This window comes from Solanum dulcamara, chromosome 10 (genome assembly GCF_947179165.1).
Source record: "Solanum dulcamara chromosome 10, daSolDulc1.2, whole genome shotgun sequence".
Lineage (NCBI taxonomy): Eukaryota > Viridiplantae > Streptophyta > Magnoliopsida > Solanales > Solanaceae > Solanum > Solanum dulcamara.
In genome coordinates, this window is record NC_077246.1 from 40,702,484 (window position 1) to 40,703,573 (window position 1,090).

Genomic DNA, 1,090 nt, shown 5'->3' on the forward strand with positions numbered 1-1,090 from the left:
TGCATCAGAAAATAACCCTACCCAATGCATGAAGCATCATGATACACAACATGGCCCCCAGACCTCTAGTAAGGTCCAATTTGAGGTTGAAGTCAATCAGTCTTTTAGCTCTTGAAATCTTTGTTCACAGGTATGTCCACTGAAACTTAGCTTCTTTCTGAATTAGTCAAAGGTACTGAAAGCAAAGACAATCCCTCTACGAACATCCTATAATACCCTTCTAACCCAAGAAATATACGAATTTCATGGGGTGGGCCTAAGAAGGGTCTTCATGGCCTCAATCTTCTGCATGTTAACCTATATACCTGAATTTGATAAAATATGTCCCAAGAAGAATAGAAAATGCAATAAGAGCTCAAATTTCAAGAACTTAGCATATAATTTATGACCTCAGAGTACTTGAAGAACTACTCTAAGATGGTCTCTATTCTCTAACTCTAAATTATAAATATAAGAGAATATCATCAATAAAGACAATCATGAATGATTATAAGAATGGCCAAAATATATTTTTCATCAGGTCCATAAATACTGCTGGGGTATTTTTCAATCCAAAAGACATCACAAGAAACTCAAAATGACGATATCTACTCCTAAAGGGTATATTTGGAATATTACTCTATAGAACCCGTACCTTACGATACCCTAAACGTAAATAAATCTTTGAGAAATATCAAACACCTTGTAGCTAGCCAAACAAGTCATCAATATATGGAAATATGTATTGTTCTCTATAGACACCTTATTTACTATCGATAGTCTATACACATGCGCAATGACCCATCTTTCTTCCATACAAATAATACTAGTGCACCCCACGACGATTAAATTGGATTGATGAATCCCTTATCTAGAAATTCTTTTAGTTACTCCTTCAGTTCCTTTAGTGTTGTTGGTACCATTCTATACAGGGGAATTAATATTGGTTAGACAACTGGTAATGTATCAATAGAAAAATTAATCTACCATTCTGCAGGAGTACCAAAGAGTTCATCTAGAAATCCACTAACCTCTTTAATAGACTATAAGATTATTGGTTCTTTATTAACATACCAAACCTTATTGGTCCCTGAATGGACATTATCTTTGT